Source organism: Catharus ustulatus, chromosome 1 (genome assembly GCF_009819885.2).
Source record: "Catharus ustulatus isolate bCatUst1 chromosome 1, bCatUst1.pri.v2, whole genome shotgun sequence".
Lineage (NCBI taxonomy): Eukaryota > Metazoa > Chordata > Aves > Passeriformes > Turdidae > Catharus > Catharus ustulatus.
In genome coordinates this window covers 139,749,072-139,775,930 of record NC_046221.1, presented here as the reverse complement: position 1 = coordinate 139,775,930, position 26,859 = coordinate 139,749,072, and the positions used below count along the sequence as shown (strand labels likewise).

The following is a 26,859-nucleotide window of genomic DNA, read 5'->3' as shown; positions in this document are numbered from 1 at the left end:
CGCCCCGGCCGGGCGGTGCCGCCCCCTCCGTTCCTCACTCACACACACACACACATATCCACACACACTAGACACACACACGCACGGAGGCTCTTCCTGCGCGGCGCCGGGCTGGGCGAGCGGAGCAGCGCCGCTTCCTCCCGCCGACTCACAGGTACCGGGGGTGGGTCCGCGGCGGGGCGGGGGCGCTGAGGGGCCCGGCGGTGGCGGCGTCCCCCGGCTCGGGCCTCCGCCGGCGGCCGCCGCCCTGAGCGTGGCGGCGGGTGAGGGGTGGAGCGGAACCTCCGAGCCGGAGCCGCCTCTGGGCGGGAGCCCGAGCCTGGGGGGAGAGGGCCCGGGAGCGTCCTGGGGGCCGTGGGGAAGTCGGCGGCGTCCGCCGCTGTTCCTCACATTGCTGGAGGGTGAAGTCATCGTGCCTATTGTCTCCCCCCCGGGCGGAGCGAGCGGCCCGTGGCGGAGGAGGGGGGCACGGCCGGCCCCCAGGGCTCGGGGAGCTCCGGGTGGGTCCCGCTCGGCCCCGGCGCGGCGGACGCGGTGTGTGCGGGGAGGAGCTGCCGTCCTCCGCCAGCCTGGGTGGGCCGCGGGGCCCCTCGGCCGGCGCCGCGCTCCCGCCGCCCGGCAGCGGCATCGGGCCGGGGGCCTGGGAGCTCCGGCCCTTGAACTTGCGGGGCACCGGGACACCTGGCTCAGGGAGAGCAGCGCGAGCAGCTCCCGGGCCTCCAGCGCACCCCGGAGGCACCGTTCGCACCCTCCCCCCGAGTTTCTCGTTGACCACTCTGTGGTCTGTTGCCCACCCTGGATCCGGTGGGTCGGAGGAATGGAGGAGTTTGCAGGGATACTGCATCTCGGCTGTGAAGGCGGTGGGGGAAAGGCAGTGGGAATAGCCCAGTGTTTTCCTTGCACAGGTCCTCCTGCAAAGCTGGGAGTTTTCCACCTGGCAGTTTGCTATACGCACACTGCAGCTACGTCCGAAAGATAGGAAAGAATTGTTAACAAACTGTGTGGAAGCCAGCGTGCATGTAAAAGGTGCTGAAGAGGTGATGGCTGGCAAAGGGAAGGCGTCCTTCTGCCCTTCTCCTTCTGCTCCAGTACTGCCTCTTGACAGAAAGAAATGGGGCTTTGCCAGAGGGATTGGTGGTGGAATGGAGTTATGGGGATATGCCAGAGGGACAGTAGTAGAATGCTGTTAGTGCTGAGCAGAGAAATAAAAATTTGAAGCCTTCATGCCCTTGTGGTTGCTTATTGGATATGTGCCTGTGTTTCTCCATGAGGAGCACGACAAATCTTATTTCTGTTAAAATACTTTAGTTGGCATTGGTACTGATTAGTGCTGTATCTCAACTGTCATCAAGGACAGCGTTATTTTATTAAGCGCAGTTTGGGGAAACACGTCTTGCAGAGTTTCATTCTGGAGACAAAACTAAACATAAATTTATCTTAAAATTTAGTTTTCCCCCTCAGTTCAGTGTTGTCAGTCAAAGAACCATATTTCAGTATCCAATTAAATGTTTCTTATTAAATTCATTGGAAAAGAAATTTTCTGGTTTAATATCCAGGTCAGACTGAAGTAAAATTCTGAGTTGCCCACCTAGCAGAATTCACGTGAATGCTTAGAAATGATGGCTGTGTAACATTACTTAGCAGTGTACAAAATCTGGTACTTATTTAACTGTAAACATTTAAATGCTTGTACTTCAAGCTTTCAGAAAGCTGAGAAAGCACTTTTTTATTTTTCATTGCATGTGAACTCAGCCTGTTTGTCCAGAAAATGGAAGTTTCACTTTTGCACAATGATAATAATGCTGATCTTAAAAACAAATTCAGTAGAAGGCTTGCATATGTGTAACACTTCTGTGTGCTTATTTCTTCAAGGATTCCAGTTTCAACTGTGTTTTATACAATTCAGCATTTATTAAATGTTGAATTCAAGATGTTGTATTTGTTGTGAGCTGTTTTTGAGTTTGTGGGCATCAGATCATTTTTAAAAGAAGGAGTTGAAATGTTTAAGTGTGAATCTGTAAGACAAATGATACATTCCTTATGCAGAGCAATCATCAGATTTTGATTAATTGTATACTAGCTGAGGCTCAGGAGGAAAAAAGATGCTTGACAGATGTGCTTATTTACCTTCATGGTGTGTACAAATTCTGATCTCTCCATTAGAATCATTAAAACTCCCTTAGCTGTGGGATTCCCAGTTAACATTAATAAATGCTTTAGGAAAACTTGTTTTATGTAAATATTATCAACCTGTGAAAGAACACAAGCCTTTGAATATTTTTGGCAGTTAGGTAGAGTCTTTTGTGGTGGAAAATATATGGTATATGCCTCTCCCCCCATATTCTTAATGAACAGCATTTAGCTACTATTCCCCACGAGAACAACTTCAGATTGCATTTGTGAGTAGACGATTCTTCCTAACTATGTGCAGTATGTAGGGTTTTCCCCCGGTTTACTGGGCCTCTTTGGTCCGTGCTTAGTCTTATTAAAGTATTCCTTACAAAGATCCAATGCACACACCATCCCCCTTCCTTCCAGGATGGAAATACAGCATGCCTAAATCTTTTCACAGAACTTTGGAATCCTGGTTTGGAAGCACTAGGAAAGATCTTTGAGCTCTGATGCACAACTTTAGTGTTGTGGACCACTGTCCCCTGATGGACTTTAGCCAAACCTGTGGTCTCCATTCTGGGGTCAGTTTGCTCTGGCCCATGGGTGGACATCCATGTTAGCTTTGTGATTTGTTTTCTGAATTGTACGTAAACATCATGTACTGGCCTAGCAAAATGAATTTTAATACCTGAATTAAGTGAGTTGATGGATACATATTTTGGGTTCTACTCTTTAGTGTGATTTCTGGTTCGTAGCTGAGATGTGAGTCAGTCTGATCTTTCTGAGGGTCAGTGAAAACTCTTTGAATTAATAATAAATAATAATAAAGTATTAATTTTAATACAGGCTCATCCATAAAGATGTTGATTTCAGATTTTTGTCTTCTGTTTCTTAGCCTGTTTCCATTGTGCCTTCTGTGTTAACTGATGGAAGATGTGTAGCTGAATGAGTCGGTGTCCCTAATACAGCTTCAAGACACTGGGACTGGTGTTAGATCTTACTGTTGAAAGCATATGAATTAATGGCACCTGGAGAGAGACTTCTACCAAAAAGGTAAAAAGTTGAGTCTTAGAGAACTGATTGTTTTTATTAGTGTTGCAATTTATTAGTTTTTCTCCAGCAGGATGAATATGGAAGAAGCTGTATCAGTACCTCTTAAAACAGTTGTTTAGGGTTTTTTTTTTAAATGCTCCTATTTTTCACAAGAGGAAAAATATTTTGTATTTCCGAGTCTCTGAAGTGGCAGTTTTATTCTTGTTTTATTCTCATTTTAGTTCATTTCAAATAGTTTGTATTTTAAATTATCAATGAAATAATCTTTAAGGAAAAATGTATACCTTTGTGTGCAGATTACACTTTAGATCCTGTTGTGCTCTACTTTAACCCAAAAAGAAACTTACAGGTAGAATTCAAAGTAGAATAACACTCTTCTCCCTTAAGTATTCACTTGAGGGATTACTTCAGCAGATTTCTTCAGGCACTTTTAAAATTTTATTTTATTTCTTGGTGCATTGTAATAATAAATAGGTATTTAGTTTATTGCTGTTATTTATGGATTGACAGGTTTCTTCCAAACTTCCTGTAAACTAATAATCACCTCATTGCAGATTTTTTTAATTTTTAGTTGATGGAAAGAGACTTTGTGGCGGAGGTTTCACTCATCTGAGTAACAAGGTGGCTTAGTCTTTTCTTCAGTGGTCTTGATTGCTTCATGTACATTTCTGGCACTTCTCAAGCACTTCATAACTGTGTTTTACCTTGGTTTTGTTTACTGGTCCTTCTCTGGCATGAGTTGCTTGTTTTTTCTGTTTTTCTTCCTCTTACTGCAAGTACTGACTCAAGGAACCAAATCAAAGCAATGGGTATCTAGAAAGAGCCGTAAATGTTGCGTGGGACTAGAGTATTACAGGGCTCTACAAGAAGTTTTCTTCCTGTTGTGAGCATGTCTTGTGCTAGCTTTAGAATGGTCTTTGAGTTCTTCAAAGTAGAATTTGTAGAAGGAACAAAAGTCCTACAGGTGAGATAGCATTTGTGACACCACCCTTAGGTCTTCCATCATTAAGGCAAGTGAGAAAGGCTTTGAGTATTTGTTTTGCCTTACCTTCATTAATGTTGTAGCATGCTTCTTAGAAGAATTGACCACACCTTGGGGCTTATCCATGGAACAAATAAAAATAGGAGTACTTTCATTTTAGGTGTTGTTTTTGGTAGGTTTTGGCTTTTTGGTATTTTTGGGTTTTTTGTGGTTTTTTTGTTTGTTTTGTTTTTTGGGTTTTTTGTTTGTTTGGGTTTTTTTTTTTTTTAATGGAAAGATTACTGTAGGCTTTTCCACTCTTAAACTGTGGATTGAAGTCAGTCACCTGCTGGGCAACTGGTAGCCTCCTGTTGGATGTGTAGCCAAACACAATAGTTACCATTTACAAGATGAGAATAGTTGTTGCCTTTTTATTTTGAAGGGTGTGTTTCCAAAGATTCTCTTTGCATCTCTACTACACAATTTTGGAAAGCTGATAGAAGAGTTACTTTAACCTAAAGCAACTTAGCAAAATGACTTAATGAAATGAGCTTAAAGTTTCATATATACAGGTGTTTCCTCAGGCATTAAAACTTCCTCTCTTTAGAGGCCAGCATATTCCCTAATGATGTCTTCAGCAATACATTTAAAGGGCATCTTGCAGAAATAAATGTTTGTACCAATTGAGTTGGGCATAGTCACTTGTTTTTTCTTCCTAAGTAGAGCACAACTCTGTTAATGCAAGTATCCTGTTATTGTTCAGCACAAACTGTCATTGTGAGACTATGTCAGTTCTGTTCTGCTTCCATTTATAGTTGAGACAAATTACTGTTAAACAAACATTTTTCCATAGGTCCTTTAGTTGCTCCCATAAGGCAGATTAGAGCTTACTCTAAATTGGAGCCCCTGGCTGTCCCCTTCTGTTGTTCCATTTAGTGGATGAAGAACTGCTTCAGCAAAAGGAGTAACTCTGGGGAAATTGTATGCAATAAGAATCATGTTGTTTTGTTCTCATTGTGTTTCACTGATGCTGCCTATCCTTAATAAACAAAATCACCACTTTTAAGTTTCTTGGTTAATAATCAGATTTTTCCCTTTTTTTACCTTGCATGTATTTTCAAGAAATGTTATTTAGGGAGTGCAAAGTGATCTTGCACCTCTGGGGATCTTCTGAACATAGAAGTTCAGGTGGGGCTGAAGATTTTAATTGAGGCATGGGACTTGAGCTGTGCTGCCTGGCTAGTGTTCTGGATATGATGGTGCCACATCACTAGTGCTGCTGTGCCTTGTTTTTATTTTTAAGTATTTGAAAAAAATAACCATGTTAAATGCTTTTAGACAAATTAGAGTCTTTCTTAGCACTGTAACAGTTGCATTCTGGAGGAAAAGACTATAGGTGTTGCCATGCCCAAATGCGTCATTTATGCTTTTCCTTTGCTAAAAGTACATGGTGCTCAGAACTAACTGTGTATTTCTGTGAAACTGGACAAAGGGAGGGATGTTTTGGCAGATCTTCTGCAGTATCATCATTCAGAACACAATCTCAGGAAGAAACATTTATACTTTCTTTTAGGAAATAGAAGGCTTTTATTTTGTCTAAATTAGATAGCTGAGGAGTGCTTTAGGCTTTTTATGACCTGAAAATTGGGGCCATATGCCAAGTCCATATTCAGTGTTGCAGCTCTTCCTTGTTTCAAGATCTAATAGGACTTTCCCAGTAAATGTTTTAGTGAGTATTAATTAACATCTATACAGGAACTGTATATAATAAGTGATGATGCTGACAGGCAGTGTTATTGCAACATATTGTTTGGCTTTTCTCCTTCATATCAAAATGCATTATGTAGGGAACTTCCAGGTGTCCCTCAGTCTTCTGATAGTGGAAGAACATTTGGATGGGAATAAATAGTGATTGTAGTAACATCATCCTACTGGCAAAGATGAAGCCTGATAAGAAATATTTTCTTCTGATCAGCCATTGGGAAGTATCTTGGTCTGAGTCTGCCTTTCATGTTTCCGTAACAGGCGATCTAATACATTGATCAATGCAAAGAAATGTAGAAGGTAGAGCATGTTCAAGGTTACTTTATTTTTAGATTGTGTACTGGAAAAATAACTTTAATCAAAGTGTTCTCCCCTGTGTGTCCTGATGGAGGTGCTCTGATTTTGTGTTCTACTATACTATTAAGTCAAATATAAACAGAATAGAACCTTTTACATTACCTTTTTTTCCCCTGAGTTGAAGACCTTGCTTCAGTTTACTGAGACAAGTAGGTGACTTTGCACTTCCATTTTACCTGTGAAGCTGCGTCTCATACTTACAGTAATTTCATGACTATAAGGCGCACCCTTTTGACTAAAATTTTCCCCGGAACCCGGAAGTGCGCCTTATAGTCCAGTGCGCCTTATCTGATGTACAGAGTTGCGACATTTGCCACCCCGGAAGTGCAAACCCACAACAGTCCCCAGCCAAGCAGAGCCCACCCGGCGGCGGCATCAGGCCAGCGCCGGGCCGGGGCGAGCCCGGCGGCATCGGGGCAGCGGCCGCGCGTGGGAGGGAAAGGGTGGCGGCGCAGCCCGGGGCGGGGGGGGCAAAGCCGCCGGCATTGGGGCGGCCCCCGCACAGGGTGGGCCCACCGGCATCAGGGCAGCGGCGGCGCGGGGCGAGCCTGCCAGCATCAGGTCACCCGGAGCTCCAGGGAACTCCTGGAGCAGTGGCGGACATAACCCGGCCCTGGACACGCTCCACGGAGCAGCGGCAGACATAGCCCAGCCCCAGGGCGCTGCATGGAGTGGCAGCGGACATAGCCGGGCCCCAGGGACGCTGCACGGGTACAGGCGGGTCCAGGGACCCATGGCTGCCGGGTTGAGGCGGGGCCTCGGCCAGCAACCGCGCAGGGGGAGCTGGGGGCAGATCCTCGCTGCAAAAAAAACGTGTGCCTTATAGTCCGGTGCGCCTTATTTGATCTACAAAGCTGCAAAATTTACTGACTCCCTGGGGGGTGCGCCTTATAGTCCGGTGCACCTTATGGTTGTGAAATTACTGTACTTTTTGGTTGACTTGGCTTTTTTCAAAAGAAGAAATTAAACTTTCCTTTATATGATACTGCTAAAAATGTCTTGGGAGATCAGGAGCCCTTTTACTCAGGGTCAGAGATGGAGGTATCAAACTTCTAGCTCCTTTTTAAGCAAAGGGAATGATAGTGCTTATAGTCTGTGAAGCCAGGCTGTTGCTTTACTGAAGTATAAGATTTTACGGGCTGTGTAAGTTTTATCTGTGGGACAACATAGAGGAGAAACCTAAAAAACTATTGTGCACACTGCTCTTCATTTCACATCGCCACGGTTTTAACCCATCTGCATTTTGATTGAGAGGTTTTAGTACCTAATGACCAAAAGTATTTTCTTCCTGAAGTTTCTATGTGACTACTTTGGGGTTTTTTAAATCTGCTCTCTTTCTTCACCTTCCTGTTCCTATTTGCTATTGCAGTTTCCTCCCTTTATATTCCAGTGTGCTTTGTTTGGATTTTGTCTGTGGTGATTGTGCAAAGCTGCAGAAAAGTAGACTTTGCCTTCTGTGACCTGATACCAGGCAGAAATTCAGCCAGGGCAAGAATAGAAGAGAGCCTGTAAACTCAGCACAGGAGTCCTGAGTCTTTCCATTATTAACAATTAAAGATGATTCCAAGATACATTAGGTAATGGATTAACTAACTCATGAAAAGAGAGCAAGGATAAACAAAGAGAAATATCCTGCTTTGCAAGAATTTAGATTATTAGGATTACATGCTGCCTGCATGTCTGGGAAAGGAAGAACAAACTTCCCTGCTTTCAGTGTTTAATTTAGTTAGTAGATAAGGTATATGATGTGCCAGATTAATTCAACAGCAAGAGATAAGTTTAAGCTTTGCAGGAGGTGTTTTTGCTGAGGAATGGGTTAAGAAATAGAAGTGTCCTGTTTAGTCCTGCCCAGCAATGCTACAGCTTTTTCTTTAAAACAGTATGCAGTGAAAACGGTTTCTTCCTACCTCCTACACCCTCTCCTAATCAGCATAATATCTTGGCTGGATCTAGACCAAGAACTGTTGATTGGATAAAAGGCAAAGACCGTAACATGGTTTTGTTTTCATTGTTCCTTTTTTCTGTTTTGTTTCTGAGGTGTGAAATATTGCTGGTTTTTTATTAGGGCTGTACAGTCATATCCTTTTTCTTATCTGTAAGGTCATACAATATTACCTTTCTGTTTTAAGGGTAACAAATAATTTGTAAATCACAGTTTCAACCTAAATTATCTTTCACAAGCTGTGGGGATCTGCACTGTATGCTTTATAAAGCTACTTTATGGAAAATTGCATATGCACAATTAATGTAAGGCCAATATGCTGCATTTGTGGGATGAATTCTCTTAAACTATCTGTTAGTTTGATTTTGGTTCTCTCTGGTGAATAAAAATAAAAACAACAAAAAATTGGTAATAAAGTATATTTGATAGGGTTGGTGTTTCTCATGAAATGGTGAAAATGCACCTCTAAAAATACAGACGAATAGTTTTATTGTGCTAAAAATTATTCAGTGAGAGAATAAATTAGAATCCTGAAAGGGAGGAGCTTCCAGTGGGCAATACAGCGAACAGAAATGCCACACTTCATGGGAAACCTTGGGTAGATTGATGCTTTTATCTGTAAGAACACAGTGTGGGTAGTGAAGCTCTCTGTAAAATATAGTCCTTTTGAAGTTACAACCATTCATCTTTAAAGTTCATCCCTGAAACAGAGTGCTTTGTATGGTGTTACTGTAGATTAGTACCTGGATATGGGTGATTTTGGAGTATTAGGTGATGAAGTCTTGTTTTGGTTATCTGATTTTCCTTCAGAAAAGGGGGTTTATTAGATTTAACTTCATTATCACGAGTGTCAGGTCATAAAAACAGCTGACTGGAGTGTGGCTTTGAGTATGTATTAGTGAAGTCAGTACCTACTTGCAGTGACTTTACCTAATAAAACAGTGCATTTTGTAGGTGAAGAATGGCTCAGGTTTTCATTGTGTGTAGAATGCATGTACTCTTGTCTATTGTAAAGACAGGAAAACTAGCTTTAGGATGCTGGTAGTTTAACTGTTTCTCAGAAACCATGATAATGAGTGCACCAGAAATACTAGAAAGGGCAAGGTTTGGCCTCTGCAGCAATTGCGTGACTGGTTTGCCCAGACTTTAAAATATGAAGGATTGTGCATGTGAAAAGTGAAACCGATTCTGCCACTGCATGCAATTAATAGTAATTTTAAGGTTTCAGGTAAAATTCTCAAATGTTACTAAAGGCCAGAATTAAAGTTGAAGCAACCATAGCTACATTATCATTTGTGCCTACCTTTATGAAGTTCCTGTTCTTAATTATATAGCTGTGGGTTTTTTTGGTTTTTTTTTTCCCCGCTGCCAGAAGCATTATTCAGAATGCAGTTACTCTCTCTACTGGGGTGTCCATATACTTTGGACAGAAATACAACTAGTCTCCAGGGCAGTTATTTCCATTGATTAAGAGATATAATGCAAATAGAGCAAGAAAAAGATTTCTATCTTCTCTGAAACAGGCATCTGAATCTTGGCTGTGTTTGGTGGGGGTGGGGATGTGTGGACGCTATTGATACTGCCGGTATCTTTGAACATATTTACTGTGTAACATACCCAAGAATTTAGTTTCATTTAGGTTATCTCAGGTCAGGCATCTGAGGTGGTAAATAAATTAATCATGTTCTAATATAGTATCTCTTAATAGGGATAATAACCATACTACTTCAGTGGAATGGGTATGGTTTTGACTATTTCAGCAATATTAATCTAACATATTGGTGTTCTGCAATGACTTCTGAAGAAATCAATTTCTGCTTTCAATGTAGCATTATGCAGCAGTTATTTATTTGTTTATATGGGAGGTACAGTGAGTAAGATTGAAATCCTGACCAGGCAAAGATATTATTTGGGGGAAGGGATAAAACCCATGCAGTGAAACTGTCAAAATGTACTTCAGCAATCACTTCCAAATGCAACTTCATCAAGTGAAGAGAATTATTTCTAATGTAGTTTGTGTGTTGTTTTCTATCCATCAAAAATAATAATGGCAGTCATATCAGGAGGTTTGGAAGCTACTCACTAGGCAGAATGCTGCTGTTTGAGCTAGTAGTATCTCATAATACTGTGTCATGCTTTATAGGGATTGACCTGAGAGAGTATGATCCCTGTGCTTGTGTGGAGTGTTTTTATGTCTGTCTTTGGACTGCAGAGGATGGACAGTAGAGGAAGGCTTGCTTTGACAGTACAAGCTGCTTTTGCTGCTTTTTTTTTTTTGTCACTGGCAGTGTAACTGTTACTTTCTGCATCATTAACCGTGTTTTATGCAAATCCTGTTCCTATTTAGCCAGTTAAGATTTTTTGTTAGGATGATACCTTAGCTGATCTCAAATCATATCCTTTTCAATACTTAATCTGATGTCTCTACTTTTTTTCTCCTGTGACTTGGAGATACTTTCTCAGTTTCCTGGTCAACTGTGTAGAATCTTTCTTGCCTTTGTTGGCTTGCTTTACTCTAGTGTTGGTAATCATCTAGTCCATTCTGTCTCTCATATATTATCTCTTATTACTTGTGCTAAAGTTCACAGATTACTTCCACAAACAACAAACCTCTTGGTTTCCTCACTCTGCAATCCTCACTTTTTTTCTTATATTTATCTCTTTAGCATGCTCTGATGGAGTTGCTGTTCAGCCATCCAGTTTCAGTGCAGGTTTCAGTCACCTTTCTGGCAGCCACCACTTTGACTGTTGTTAGAATTGCAACACGATTTAGGTTGAAATCCCAGCCCCTCCACATTTGGTTGAGGTTTCTTCTTCCTGCCCTGATTTTCTGGTACTTTGATTGAGGCATATTGTTCACCTGGAAGTGAAAGGAAGATTCTATTCAGTTCCAGGTTGGATCAAGTTTAGTAGAGATATTAGCAGATAAAATATATGCTCTTTGCTGAAGACTGGGTATCTTTTTCTCACATTCCCAAAAATTTGCAAGCATGGATATATTAACATTATTGCAAGGGTGATAAAATGTACATCCGAGTTACACAGGCCAGAATTCAAATTCTAACTTCACAATGTGCTGGTGCTAAAAATTTGATAATTTTCTCAATTAGATTGTTGTGGTTTTTTGAGCTGTGGTGTTTTTTTGTTATTGTCTTAAGTACTTTGGTTGAAATAAGAGTTCTGAAGAAGACTCTAGGGTGTAACTTTCAGCCCAGTTTGCTTGAGAAGATTCCAAGCAGTTTGGAAAATAGGATATTAGAGTGGGAAGTGTCAGGCAGTCACAATAATAACTAGCCTTTATTTTAACAAGAAAATACTGTCTTTTGAAGTAAACAACTTGCTAAACTGTAAAAATGAGGTGAGTCAGTGCATTTAACTTACTACTTTATTTTCTGTTTTCAATAGCATGGTTATATTTTTCCAATTGGACTTAATCTGACTGTGTGCTTACATTCTCCTCCCCCATAACATCTGCTGTTTAACCATGAGGTGCTATATCCATCCTTGCCTTAAGAGCTTGCTGCTGCTTTTTGTAGGACTGCTGTACTCTTTTGTGTGCTGCTGGTATCCGGCATCTGTAGAGTGAGTTCTGGTAAATGATTGCCTTTGGGGAGTTAGTCCCACAGAATAATGTACAGGCTAGTTTGGAAACTTGGCTGCTAGCAGAAGGACATTGTTAATTTAGCAAAAAGCCACAGTGATTTAAAATGTTATTACCACCTTCTATTTATTAATACCTTTCTCTTGGAATTTGCTAACCTACAGCTATTCCTATAATGCAGTGAGTGTCTCTGCTTCTGTTTGGTTCCAAAGATTTAGCTTAAACCTCTATTACAGGCAGTCTAAACCAAATGCCTGACCTCACTCTGAGGAGTGAGAGGTGGTCCTTTCTGAATTTATGCTTCAAGATGGGTTAATCTGCAACAAGAGATAGCATGGGCCCCTGCTTGTACTAATTTAACCCTCTGAAGCTAGTTCAGCTTCTGTTGGATTCTGAAAATACGTAGTGAAGCTTACTGAACACAGTTACTCTCTATCAGAGCCTCTTTCTCTATACAATGGAAAAGTTGTACTCTTTAGTATTTAAGTATTTTGATATTTTAAAATGCATCCATATCTCTCTATCTACCCACATTCATGCAGATCTGCCATGTCTCTGTCCTCACTGAGCATTGTTGCATTTTGGAATCATTTGTGCATTGTTGGAAGCAATTATATTAAAATACAAAAAACCTGCAAGTTGCCTAACTGCACATTAATATAATTTTGTAAATGTATTTTTTCCTGCTGAAATACATTTCTTAAAGCTATATTTAGCTTAATTAGTCTTAAACTAGTCCAGATGTTACTGTAACTTCAGTGATAACTGATTTATAAAACAAGAAGTATGTTTGAACTAGAACTGAGGGCACATTGAAAACAAGTGATGTAGTATCTCATGGAATGATGCAATCAAGTTTAAAGGGAGGGTTTGTGTTGTTTGTTTTAACTGTCATGTCCCTAGGTATTTTACTACTTTTATTTTGGTGATGCTGAGGATTTTCTTCATGTATTTACAGCGTGAAGTGACATTTGTGTTTTCTTGTCACTGTGATAATTTTATTTTGTGCTTGGGGCCACAGAGCATGCATGGCTTGCTAGTACTGGGAAATAATACCCTGTGGTTGCTTTCTTTTAGTGAAGTAGCAAGATAAATATTAAATTACATGTTCTAGCAGGTAACATAAGGAAATGCTTGAAAGATCTCCTGGGCTTGACATAAAGTTTGTTTTTCAGAAGTTTAAATAGCTTTTCAATGAAATTATACACCTGCTTCCTCTAATGTATTTGTGTAACGGTTTTCTTTGGAACTGTAGGAGGAAATAAACGGTTTCAAGTAAACAGTGAAGCTCCTGACTTCAAAGTACTTCTTTCAAAAGTGAAACAACTTTCCTTTCTTAAATAAATACAAACCAAACATACTTTACCATCCTATATTTTTTATTCATATGTATAAATCTGAAGGAATTTTCATCTTGAGTCTTTCATAGTTAAAGAACTATTGAATTGTTGAACACCTCAGATTATATTAGGGAATGGTGTAGTGGTGGTCTTAGTAGTGTTAGGTTAACGCTTGGACTCAATGATTTCAGGTGTCTTTTGCAACATAGGTGATTCTGTGAATTTATGTTGGAAAAGATGTCCAGGACTTATTCTAATTTTGCATGTCTTTATTACAGTTGTGTAAAAAGAAAAGTTTTCTATGGAGATGAGCTCCCTGGTTGAAAGAAGCAATGCAGATTTTTTTTTTTTCTTTTTTGTGTAATGGTACTGCAGGGCAGTGTCTTTTCTTCTTCAGTGACTCCTTGCCTAGAGTATCCCAAAAACAGACTAGATAGCACCTATCTCATGTTTTACCTTACTAGGAGATTACTTAAGGAATAGAATTAAAATAGAATAGTTTTTACTGGCAAAGGTTGCTAAATTAAGATGTCTGCAGATACTTGATTTTCAAATAAGCTGATATATGTACACAAATACACAAAATGATTGGACGCCTTTTTGTTTCAGTTTTTCTTACTACAGCTACAGTACTGAATGCTCCTGAAATTCTGTCATGTTTAGATTTTACTGCCAGTTCATTTCTTCTGCAGATCTGACCTGTGAGGACTGTTTCCCCACATTCTCTTGGGATGCCATGTGTTTAATATTCTTGCTGTGTCTGTATAAATGTACAGTTAGCATTTTAAAAGACATGATGCTTTTTGTTTGCTTTGGTCTGTTACCAAATTTTTTTATTAAAGTTTGCTCCTTCTGTATTGCACTCGGTGGTGCAGTGCTTTCAGCAGTCTCTTGGAAATAGCATAATTTCCAAGATTTTTACTAGTTCAGCTCTATTTCACAGCAGCTTCTTGGTTGCTTTGGAGAAACATTTATCAAATCTATGATTGGTGAAATATTTTATTCTTGTTGACAGACCAGATCAGGTGTGAACTACATACAAATACACAGACTATGTTTTATAAACCTAATGTTCTCCCTGGCTCAGTAATTAGGCTGACTTCCCCTTACCTTTATTTAGGGCATAATACTAAATATTTGTATCAAAACTGTGAAATTATTTGGCGTAAGAAATCTCTGTCACAGCTAGATGAGATTGTACTTTGATTCATTGGAAAAAAGTTACTTTATTCTCCTTTAAGGAAGCTTTATTTCACAAGCTTGTTTATTAGTTAGAGTAAGTTAGTACACTTATATTGTGATGTGGTATATTGCTTTCCATCATGTATTTGGTATTTTGGGAAAGATTAAAAATAAAAACCAACACATTTGTTGGAAAACTGTGATATTAATGCACATTTATATGGCCATAAAATTTTAACTTCAGATAACAAGGTTATCTGTGTGGTTTAACACTTTTAACTACCTTGTTTCTCAGCAAAAATTGTATGCTAATACTCTTTTTAAAAGGCAGACTTTGAGTTAGTAGAACATCTGAAATCCAAGGCATCAGAGTTTCAAAATTCTCCTTCTTGCCAGTAGTAATTGCAGACTATTCTATAGCCAATTATTATATTTCTGAGGCATTTAAAATAGTGAGGAAAAAAAAAAGATTTGGACTAAAAATAGTTCTTTTGAATAACTGAATTGGTGTTACAATATTAGATTTTTTTAAAAAATCAATTAATTTGATAAAATATGTGGACTAATATAGATGTTATATGTAATGAGAAAGGAATATGGAAATAGGAGGGAATTATTTCACCTTGCTCTGTAGAGGAAAAACAAAGTTTAGTGATATGCAAAGGACCAGAATGCTCCTGCTATATTCTCTTTTTTTCAGTAGCTGATGCAGTGATTGTCAGGAGTTTAAATTTCCTCTCCACTTTTAAAATGAAACCAATCTGAATTGAAGTTCCTTCCTCAGCCCAGACTGGGTAAGGGCATAAATTATATGTTGGTTTGGAGAGACAAGTTCATTTTTGACCCCTCTGGGTGGCTGGTGAAAACTTGGCAGCCTGGGATTAAATTGGTGTCAGCTGAAAGACATTCACCATGCTCCAGGCCAATTCTATCCTACCCTTAGTAATGCTTCACAAATGAGAAAATGTGCTGTCAATTCACCTTAAAATTTGTTATTAAGACAAAAACTGTGCCTGCTCAGGATTCAGTTTTGTTAATTTTCTTCCCCCATAGATTACAGTAATTTCACGACTATAAGGCGCACCCTTTTGACTAAAATTTTCCCTGGAACCCGGAAGTGCGCCTTATAGTCCGGTGCGCCTTATCTGATGGACAAAGTTCCAAAAAATTGCCTACCCGGAAGTGCGAGCTGCGAGCCACAGGGGAAGCCAGCAGGGCCATGGCTGCCAGGTGCAGGCGGGGCAGAACAGCGGCGGGCATGCCCCGGCCCTGTGGAAGCGGAGCCGCCCCTCCAGAGGCACGCCCGGGCCCCGTGGAGGCGGAGCCGCCTCTACACAGGCACCCCCCGGCCCCGTGCAGGCAGCACGGCCCCTCTAGAGGCATCCCCCGGCCCCGTGCAGGGGGGACGGCCCCTACAGAGGCACACCCGGGCCCCGTGGAGGCAGAGCCGCCCCTCCACAGGCGCCCCCCGGCCCCGTGCAGGCAGCACGGAGGGGCGGCGGCCATAGCCCGGCCCCGGAGAGGCAGCACGGAGGGGTGGCGGCCATGCCCTGGCCCCGCCAGATGCAGGCGGGTCTGGGGCCCGACGGCACCGCCCCTGCCGGGTACAGGCGGGCCCAGGGCCAATGGCTGCCGGGTTGAGGCGGGGCCTCAGCCAGCAACCGCGCGGAGGGAGCTGGGGGCGGAGCCTCGCTGCAAAAAAAAAGTGCATCCTATAGTCCAGTGCGCCTTATTTGATCTACAAAGTTGCGAATTTTGCCGACTCCCGGCGGGTACGCCTTATAGTCCGGTGCGCCTTATGGTCGTGAAATTACTGTAGTTTTGATTGGGGAGGGTAAGGAGAATATTTTGGTGCAAAGTTGAAATTGGAGTGATTAGTGTGGTCTCTAGTCTGTTGTTCTTTTGTATATGCAATTATACAACTGTCTTAAAATGTCATGTGAATCATGAATCAAAATAATCTGGCTATTGACTGCCATTTAAATTTTTTTGTGAAAAGTCTTTCTCCTGAATAGCTAGCTTCTATTTTATTTTTTAAAACTTGGTTATTTTTCACTCCTCCTTAAATAACAGATGGGACAGACCAGAAGAAATGGTTCTCAAAGATGACAGAATTTTGCACTTGTGTGGGAAAGTGATTTCAGAGCTTGTTGGTGTCATTGTGTGTTACTTCTCACAGTTCATTGAAGGAAGTCCTAGTGAAATGTAAATGCATTATCAACAACGTTTCTGTAAAATGGAGGCCTGGAGTTGTTGGGAATAAAGCCTCTTGTGTGGCAAAGCTGGAAAGAAAACGAAGAGTTCACTTTAATTTGGCACTGATGCTTCTTTGGCAGTCCTCCCATCTTTCCTGTCTTGGCAGGTGTTCCATCAGTCAGTGAACTTGTATATGGATCATGATGCATCAGAAAGACACCTGTGATATGACATACTACTATAAAGAAAACGGAGACCCAAATCTGTTTTCCTTTTCTGAACAATCCATAGTTACTCTACTGTCTGTAAAAACTATGATTTTTAGATCAATTTGTCTGTTGATGTTCCTGTCACTTTAAAAAATAATGAATTTTATGTAAGATCCAAAATATTTCATGGTGTTTCTGCTCCAGATTTATTATTTCAGCCTGATTAATTTCCTGTTTTTCTGCTAACCACTGACAAAAGGAGAAACAAATATTCTCCAACTGTTTGTCTGTAAATCTAGAAAACATGTAATTTACTGTATTACAGGTGGCCGTGTGTGGCTGTAAATGATGCAGAGATTTATGCAGTGCTTCCTTCCTCAACCTCTGGTCATGAACTTCCTTCCCTGGCTAACACTGCTGTTCCAAGGCTTCACATCTTCATAGGTGGAAATTCAGTTCTGATATGAGAAAGATGAGGATAAGTTAGAACATCTGTCCTCATCTTATAGTATGAGAACAAGAATATATTGAGTTGGATTAGTGGCAAATTAAATACTGAATTTTGAAGGAGCAGTTTTTTGGTCTGTGTTTCATTAGGCTGTTGGGCTCATTGCCATAGATTTTCTTGAGTATTCACAGTGCTGTGAGAGATTTGGTATTTATATGGATGGCAGTATAGAAGGTAGTAGAACATACTGGCTGGGAGATAAATGTACTTTTTGAATCTGAAACCACTCTGACAAGTTAAAAGTTTGTGTTTAAGGCCCAGGACCAATAGAAAATTTGTTGCACCTGTCATTTCACAATGCAGTCTTGCACAGGCTGCAGACAGGATCCTGAACTCATAAAATGGAGAGCATGTTACGTTCTGGTGAACTTGGAGGGTAGTCAGGAACACTGATTTATTGAAATAACAGCATGTGTTTTCTCATGGCTACTGGTATCTTGAAATGTATTAAAATTGTAACATTTTATATTTATATTTGAGTAAAATATAGATTGGCTCTTAAGGGTATATTGAGAGTGTATCTTACACAAAAGCTACATCCCCTCGCTTTCAATCAAGTGCCTGAGCACTTCCAATAGGGGTTTTTTTGCATGATGTTGTAGTTTATGCTGTAATTTGCAAATTCATGAATTAGTAGACAGTTGGAAGCTTGCAGTTTCTTTTACAAAACAAAATCAAATCAAGTAATTGCTTAAATAGTTTTTTAAAAATAAAATTGAAGATTATGGTAGTATATTATTGAAATCCTTTTAGAACTTACATTTCTGAATTATTTTGAGTGGTAATATAGCTGGCTTGGCCTTTTACATATTTATTTCTTGGTTAGGGAGGATTGCTTCTTTTGGGAGAAATAAACCAAGGCCTTCAAGCTTTTCAAATCATTTTATCGTGACCTTTCAGTCTGAAGACATCAACACTTTTCTGTTATGATATTCAGAGTCAGTACATTAAATTCTTTGAAATTGTTTTTGTCTGGTTTTTATCAAGTGTTTGTCTTTTCTTCAAGGATGAGAAAGGTGTACTGTTGAGTGGCATTAAATACCTCTAGGCTGGCATTACAAACAGTATATTTTGCCGAAAAAAAGAAAATCTAGGAGGTCTTCCTCCAGTGATATCAGTTCTGTGGAGTATATTGTACTATAAAATGAGCAGGAGATAAAAGGCAGAAACAGTTGTTTGTACTGACATAGTCTGTGGATATTTGGGATGGACTATGGAGTTAATTACGAAGGAGTAAAAAGCATTCTTTGGTGGTGGGGTTTTTAAATGTTTTTGAGGACAGCCTATGGTGATGAGTGGACTGGTGTGCTACATATATTAGAACGCAAGCAAATGACAACAAGTTGTGGAGTCATTGTGGCTTAATGCTTTGCAGCTCAGACAGAGGAGGCTGATCATTGCTGCCATCCCAGTCTGACTGTGAGGTAAGACACGTTCTCCTCTGTCCATTGTCAGCTGGCTGCTTCAAACACCTATCTGTAAAATAAGTGATGCATCCTTTCTCTTCATGTTTTGTTTTTAGAATTTATACTAGATACGAATAAATGCACTTACACACATGCTGTTAGTGTATGATGTAATGGAAGTGGTCTTATAGGTATTCATTTGGACTGGGGCTGGTACTTAAGTAAACATTAAAGAATTCCTCTTTTTAGGAGTTTGTTAGGAGCTACAAATATTGTGTATACAACTGTGTATACAATACTTAGAATTGACAGTATTTTATATAAGCAAGATCAATACTTCACGTTATGAAAACAGGCATTCAGGTTTTTGGCCATATTTCATTCAAAAGGTAGTTGGTCTGAAGCAAAAAAAAAAAAACCCACCAAATACTGTTTCTGAGAACGCAGAGCAAAGGTTTCTTAATGTTTAAAAATATAGTGCAGTGCAACTTCTTTGATAACATTATAATGTCTGTGTTTTGGATCACAGGTCAGGGGTTTTTTTTCATTTTATTTTACATTTATTTTCTTAGAGAAACCTTGATCCATCTTTATTCTATCTCTGTGAAAACTTGCAAAGAATGGCAAATTTTTAGAAAGTGATTTTGAGCATTTTCTTTAAAGTCTGATTGCTGTGGCACCAAAATTCTGAACATTTCACATACAGCTACACTTTTTCAGCCATTGTAGCAAGTGGTGAGGTCTTTAAATTTTTTATCATGGCTGCTGGCCATCAAGTAAATGATAAGAGACCCAAGTGAGAAGGGGGAATGCTTCCTTCTGCTCTTGAATCTGTGTCAGGATAAGAGGCTTGAGACAAAGTGGGAGCTATCTACCTTCAGTTCAAAGGAGGTATAGAAAAATGTGATGGGTAGAGGCAACAGAAGAGGTAGAAGGGAAGGGGATAAGTGAGGAAGAACAGGAAGAAAATGTTGCATGAATGAACTGAGGATGATGTAGACTGAAATGGCTGGTTTTAAACCAAATTTCCCTTTTTATGACAGCTTTCCCTATTTCACATTTTTTGCACTCAAACTAGAGCACCTGCAAAAGAAAATTATAAAAATAAAGAAGAGACTATTCACAGGTCCTTAACCCCTGCTAGTTATTGACCAGCATCTGGAGAGGAGGGATGGAAAGGTTTAAACAAAGCTTTGCCATGCACGGCCCTCTCAACTACCACCTGTGTCTGCTGTTGCAGGAGTATGGGTTTATTTCACAAGATTCCTTCTGTGTGATACATTCCACAACCCCTAGTTCAAAACATGCGTGTAGCAGACTGTACTGTCCTTGAGAGAAGGCATTCTTCTAGGTTTGTTGTCCTCTTTAGAAAACCCACTGGCCGGTGTTAATCAAATCTGTCACAGAGATAGAAGTTTCAAAGAGAAACTAATTCTAGTTAATTCTAGCTAAGTCTTGTCACTTGGTGTCTGCAAATTATTAAATTGCAGAAAATTTGTGTAAGAGAACATTCTCATGCCCTGACAACAGAAAAAATACTACTGACATTTAAATCATTGGACAACAGCCACATTATTTGGAGTGTGCTGGGATATAAAATTAAGGTAGGGAATGTTAGAACAAGGAGTCTGTGGCACCTCATTTGCACAGTGTTTGTAGTGTTGGGCAAGGCCCTTACAGAATAGTTAGGTGTTTTCCTATATGTCCATCTTCAGACTTTCAGGTGTTGATCAGCAGGTCACTGCTGTCGGTGCTCAGTCTAAATTTTGAATTTATACAGCCCTATATTGATGCAAAACAGCCTTAGAACTTTGGCAGCCCACAATATCATAATCTCATTTCAGGTGACAGAATTAGCTTTGGTGTCTGTTTCCCATTTTGCAAATTTGGAAAATAATCTTCCATTGCAGAATTTCTATGAAGATTTCGCACGACTGCTTTGAAGATTGATTTGCTAGTGATTTTGAAGCCTTTAGTCTGGTAAAAATATCTTAAGGATTTGAGGGGTATTTGTGAATTCAGTGTTGTATAATGTTGTTACAAAGCAAAAAATATACAACACGTAGATATGGAGTCTCATTTAGTATGGAAACGAGAAAAAGCTGTTGCTGGAATCAGGCCACTCCAGAAAAAATCAGTATGTCTGTGTGATTCTACAGGAAGTTCAGAAGCTGGATGCAGCCCTTAGGATCTGCCCAAGGCCTGGAAATGACTGCTAGAGCACTAAGTGGCATCCAGCAGAGGTCTTTCAGCTTCTCTTACTGCAACTCACCTACCTGATGCTATACTACCACTGCTTGGGTGGGAAGCAACTGGCCCCACTTAATCTGGATGTGCCCGTCCTGGTCGTTGGATCTTTGTTGTGGACAGGGGAAGAGATTTCCTGCTGTCCCTGGAAACGGTGACAAGGATCAGATATCACAGCCAGCCATCATAGGTGCTGAAACTGGACCAAAATTTGCATTGTGTTCCAGTGCACTAGCTATGCTGTCAGTTGGCTGGATGGGAGGATGCTGAATTTAGCTTTTATGGACAGCTTACTTTCTGGAATCCTTAATTTTTGAGCAGTCAGATGTGCAATATTAAATATCCTCATAGTTTTAGTGTAGCTTTTTGTGCCTCTGTTACCAGAAGAGTATTTGATAATACTGTATGTCACAAGTGGATACTTTATTTATTGGGGAAAGAACTTTCTGGAGGGTGGAAGGAGCGTAAGATTTTTGTCTTCTATAATGGCGTTAGCAGTGGTGTGATGACAGTGGCTTTCACTTGTTTCTGCCAAGTATGGCATGGCTGTGTAGAGCTATTATGTGTTAGAATTACATACACTATAGGAAACAGTTCTATATGAAAAAGTTGTTTTACACAATGGTTTTATTGTCCTTGTTGCTAGAAAAATACTCGGTAGCTCAGTTTTTTTGGTGGATCTTGATACTGTAGACAAACATGAAAGGATTAGAAAAAGTGTTTTTACCAAGGTAGAAAGTCAAAGTAGAAACCAGAGTTGTCAGAAATATTGATCCAAACTTCTATGTTAATTTCCTTCTTTGTTATCTGGTCAAACTTAAGAAAGATGTCACACAATTACTCTACACCAGTGAGTACCTAATAAGGAGAGGGCAGTTTCTATCACAAGTATGTGTGGGTTTTTCTTACTGTCCTGAGAATACAGGACACATCTTCCCTCTTTTTCCACTTCTCTCAGAAATTTGTATGCCATGTTGGTGAGGTCAGATTAGTGAACAAACTATACTGCATCTATGTGCCAATTGTACAGAATTGTGCCTTCTATAGTAGGTTAACTTTCTCCACACATTTCATATTTCTTTTCTTTCTCATTTTTCTTCTCTCCCCTTCTATCTCAGCAGAACGGTCTCCTAGGATTGTGGCTTCTGAGGTTGCTATGTGACTGGATGTTTGGAGAGAAAGGAGAGGGATTGTACCAAGACAGGGAAACCTGTTAAGTTTTAGTAGTGCTTTATTCTTCCAAAAGCTGCAAATGCATCTGAAGGTGCTGTAACTTCTCTAATGGGGAAGTGTGGGCAGATATAAACTCAGTTATATCAAAACTGAAAGTTAAACAAAATGGTATGTTTTTTAGTGTAGCTGTTACCTTCCCAGAAAGGAACAGTCAGCCTGATCAGCAGGTATTTAAAAATTATGCACTCAGCATACATTTAATTTTAGGTTAAGGCTTGCTAGTGTAAGTAAATAATGTAAGTCTTGTGAGCTGTTACAGTCCTTTTTCAGACAAAGTGTTGTGCCACGTGAGTTGACCTGGCAGATTGTTCTTCTAGTTTATTTGTATTTATCATTCATAATCTATAGCTGTACTGATGTTTGAATCCTTTAAAATGTGCCTTGACCTTTCAACTTCCTTAAGTTCCATCACACGACTCTCACAGTTGCACCACTGTGATAACTGCAAGGTGACAACAGATTTGCTCTTCAGAGGGGGGTTCTTTAATAATACTGGCTAAAACTGCAGCAGTACTTCTGTAGTTGCACACAACTTGAAGACAGTGAGGAATCATTTATGTTCTTTCATACAGTATTTGATAATTTTCTGTCCCTGCAATCATTTGGGGATGAGTGGTGAACAGTGGGACTGCAAATCAGAAAGGTCAGAAATAAGGACAGAAAGTAGATTGTTACAAATACCTTTGTTCATAATCCTGAAAGATGTGAGCATGAAAGGAGTGAGTGAAGGAACAGCTAAAAGAACTTCAGAATTAATTTCTGAATAGCTTTTCTGTTACAGTTTTGGTTTTTTTTTTAGTGCAATGTTGAGTAATTGTTTAGAAAATAGAATAAACTCCCCTTACTGAAAATAGACAATATACCAGAAATGTTAAAGAAACTGATTTTTTTTCAGAATAGAATTTATCTACACTTTTCAGTCATAGACTTTGAAGCTTCTAGATAACTATTCAATCAATAAACCTCCTGTTTTATCAACTTACCTATGTTAAACTGATCTGATTAAAATGTTTCGCTTGTAGACTACTCTAAATCTTTTGACTTTTTTATGCCTTATTTCTTAGGTAAAGTCACTGAAAAAGTTAATCCTACAATGGAAACAGATGTGCAACCAGGATTTTTGTAGGGGACTTTAGTTCCTCAATAACAGTGATTGCGCTTGTTTTATTCTCTGTTCTGGCACTGGTACAGTGTATGATTCATTTTTGTCTCATGCTAGCTTTAGCAAGGAAACCACACACACATTGCAATGTAACAAGGCCAGATAAGTACATTTCAGACTTATAAATAAAGCGTTATAAAGCAGACTTGCAGGAAAAAAAAGCTCTTGCACAGATGTGTTTCACCTTTGCTATAGGCACTTCTGTGCTGCCTGAAGAATGGAACTGGTGGTAACACTCCATTCTGAAATGCTAAATACTTTCAGAGTTTGTTTATTCTGGCTGTTTGTTCCTTCCCACCCACTCTGAGAAAGCATACCACATTTAAAAAATTTATTTCAATAGCTGAAAGAAAGATCTGGGTTCAGACTAGAGCTTAGGAGTTACACCTATGCCGTAATCCTTACAGTTGAGGGGAAGAAAGCTGCGATATGCAGATTTTCTAAAGAGCAACTGGCATCATAGCCAGATATTTTGTACTGATCTGGTCTTGCTGTGAGATAACAAATGCAAATACGGGTTTGTCCAGATCACAGTGCATTGAATTGGAATGGGATAATAAGCTACAGCTAACTCAGTAATGTTTAATAGTGTCACCAGGTTATCTAGAGACAGATGTGACCCTTTGTGAATATGAAACTTGAAGCGCTTTGTGTTTGGTTTTTGTTTAAATGTCAACATCATCGCTGGTTTGTCTGATGTCTCTGTCAGATGCTCAGTTTTCTTCCCAAGATGATTTGCATTAACAAACAGACTCATATTCAGGAGCTGTGGAAGCTAAGTGTCATTATCTTTGAGTATTCAATGCAGATTTATAAAATCCATGTTATAACTCTGTTTCAGAATGCTGTCCTCGGTGAGGGTTCTGTTTCATCTGGTACTTACTGGATGTCAGGTAGAAGCTCTGACTGAAGCGAGGAGCCTTTTATTATAAATGTATGAGGTAGCTTGGGAGTAAGGCATGAAGATGGTTGCAGGGTCATTTTGCTTACAAACTCGAGGGTGAGGATCTGTGACATGATCCATCACACTTGTGAATCTACCTTCATGGTTTTTTGTAGCTTGGTGAGAGTGAATGCCGCGTTTCTGAGTAAAAATTCACAATGTTGCTGGTGTTGGATTGGTGCAAAGGCAAGCCCTTAATTACTGGGGGGTGGAAAGGCAAATAGGGGAGACTTCTGAGTTATTTTTAGATCTTTTTAGAGTATTATTGTTCATTCCCCAGGCAGCCAGTGCGAGTTATTCTGCCACCGCCACGCACCAGTGTCTGCAGGCAGTTTCAGCAATCCACAGAGTGCACAAACTGTTAGCTTTGGCTCTGGTTTCTGCTTCTAGAAAAATTGAAGTGTTTCTTATTCGAGGCATCCGGTTTGTTTTCGGAAGGTGGAAAAGGCGGCAGATGCCGTGCCGTGTGCCCTCGGGCAGGGACAAGGTGTTCCAAGGGGTGACACGGCGGGGGCCGTGCCCGGCCGGGAGCGCTGGCTCGGGGCAGCGCCGCGCCCCTGCCCTGCCGGCTCTGCGGCCGCCGCTGGCCCCTCCGGCCCTTCCTGCCGCTGCTCTGTTCCTTTCCTGCCTCTGCTTCACACAGGGAATTTACCTGAAGCCTGCAAAGCGAACCAGTCACATGGACAGACTGTGCCAGATACAGCTCTAATCTCGGGCTGAAAAATTGAATTTGTCCTCCCTCTCTTCCTGCTCTTTTGCATTCGTGTTCCGATTCAGGAATGCAAGCTCAGAGTTGCACAGCACAATGGAGACTTAATGTAACTATTTCTAAAGCGTCTGCTGGCAGGGATACTCTGACGTCAGCAAAGTTAGGGTGAGGTTTTGCTTTGCGCACATTCCGTGGCTCTGCTCTGGAATAATGGCACGCTGGAATGGAAACATTGGTTGGGGGTATCACTGGCACTCGTCCTTGGAGCCTGCTACTCGCTGTATGTCCTTTGTGGGTAGAAAATGTACTTGATAAACTGTGTTTTGTCCTGTTTATTTATTACAGGCATTTCAGAATATTCTGTAAATATTTGTGCCTGACACTGTTGACTGGCAGGATATTGCTTTTCGCTCTTTAAACTGCAGTTACAGTAACAGTCCTTTGCTGGTGTTTCAAGTGAAGATGTTTTTTAGAGACAAACTAAGTGTATTGCTCAAGGACTTTTCCCACCCGGTGTTAACACTAGGTTTAGATAAGCAAAAAGAAAATAAATCAGTAATCTGCTACAATTTGAAATTCTTAATGGTTAACTTGCAAGTAGAAAGAAAGCAAGGACTCAAAGGCGAGCCACCAGAGAAACTGGTAATTTAGATTTAAGAGGAACAGAGATTTGACTTCTGTTGTTGCTAATTAAACAAATATCTATGACTTGAAAATAAATATGAAAGCTTGTGTGTTCTATTCAGTTTTAAGTACTCATTTCATCTAAAATTTGTCTGGATGCAGACAGTTCAGGAAAGCTGTCTTTAAGGCCATCAGAGCAGAACTATGGATGCCACTGTGACAGGATTCAGAGTGAAGCTGTAGGATTGCAGCTGATTTTAAAACTAAACAAGAAGCTTTAGTGTTAGCAAATTATTTGTGCTGCTTTTTAAAGGAAGAAATCATTTTGACACTTGAGGGCTAGATCTCAGGTTTAGGCTAACAGGTACTCATGGCTAAAGGCAGCATCTTCTGTATTCATTCAGTTTGCCACATCTGATATTTCTGTGGTCTAGGACACTTTAAAATCTGACTTAAGATGTTGGGGTTTTTAAAAGATTTACTAAAAAGGGTACAGTTGAAACCATATTACCAGTGTTGCGATTTAAAAACCACAAAGTATGGTTTTACCTCAGAACCTGAAATAATACAGGTTTGTTTGGAGACTATAATTAGGATGTGTTTAGCTTCTCTAAATAATGGAGAAAATAAGCACAGTAGCTTTTCTAGGAATTGCATTATGCATGCTTCGTATTTTCTACCTGTAATTGTTGGAAATAGATGATGTGTCACAGTCTGTTGCACGAAGGGGCCCAGCTAATGATGTTTCTATAATTGTGTACAAAGAGCTGTTTAAGATGATGCTTTGGAGGAAAAAAGTAACCTCCAGCACAGGAAGGGTATGTGAGTTTGAATGTGAGGGGGTGAGCGGAGGGGAAAAGGCTTGGCAATCCCTCCTGAAAAGCATGAGGGCGAGGGAGTTGTATTTCAGAAATACTTACTGTGGTTATGAGGCCTGGCAATATACCTGGAGGTGTAATTCACTAATTCAGAAGTAGCAGAATAAGTGGAATAGTACGGATACATCTTGACACACTCTTGTGTCACTAAGCACTAAGAATTGCTCAGCTGGCAGAGGAACATCACTGTAGGTCTTCTGTAGGTCTTTTTTTACTTTGTATTCTGTTGGTATCTCTGTGAAACATAGCAGGAAACCTTTGAGTATTTATTTTTTAAAATTTGGTGTGATGCTTTCTGACCATCCAGAATGTGGCAGCACTGCCAGGGTCTCGTCAGCACTTTGTGACCCAGTGTGTCACCTGACACAGGCCTCTGGCCAAGGCAGCGGCTTGCAGGGGATTCACAAACTCCCCTGTGTTGATTCATGCTTG

The 26,859-nt window shown here is 40.3% G+C and overlaps 1 protein-coding gene across 1 annotated transcript in view; it reads left to right on the top strand.

Moving 5' to 3' along the window:
* The first annotated feature begins 9 nt into the window (after positions 1 to 9).
* Positions 10 to 26,859, top strand: part of RNF19A (ring finger protein 19A, RBR E3 ubiquitin protein ligase) — a 58,153-nt gene continuing 31,303 nt past the window's right edge. Inside the window, exons 1-2 of the mRNA XM_033067676.1 lie at positions 10 to 154; positions 3,008 to 3,165. The gene's annotated coding sequence lies outside the window, so the exon portion shown is untranslated. The remainder of the gene's footprint in view (positions 155 to 3,007; positions 3,166 to 26,859) is intronic.